The sequence below is a fragment of the Podarcis vaucheri genome (genome assembly GCF_965113315.1).
Source record: "Podarcis vaucheri genome assembly, chromosome: 12".
Lineage (NCBI taxonomy): Eukaryota > Metazoa > Chordata > Lepidosauria > Squamata > Lacertidae > Podarcis > Podarcis vaucheri.
The window spans coordinates 24387371-24387596 of NC_138750.1; positions in this window are offsets into that span (position 1 = coordinate 24387371).

Genomic DNA, 226 nt, shown 5'->3' on the forward strand with positions numbered 1-226 from the left:
GCCTTTCACTCCCCTTCAGGAGTCTCAAAGCAGCTAACATTCTCCTTTCCCTTCCTCCCCCACAACAAACACTCTGTGAGGTGAGTGGGGCTGAAAGACTTCACAGAAGTGTGACTGGCCCAAGGTCACCCAGCAGCTGTATGTGGAGGAGCAGAGACACGAACTCGGTTACCCAGATTACATGACTACCGCTCTTAACCACTACACCACACTGGCTCTCTGTAGC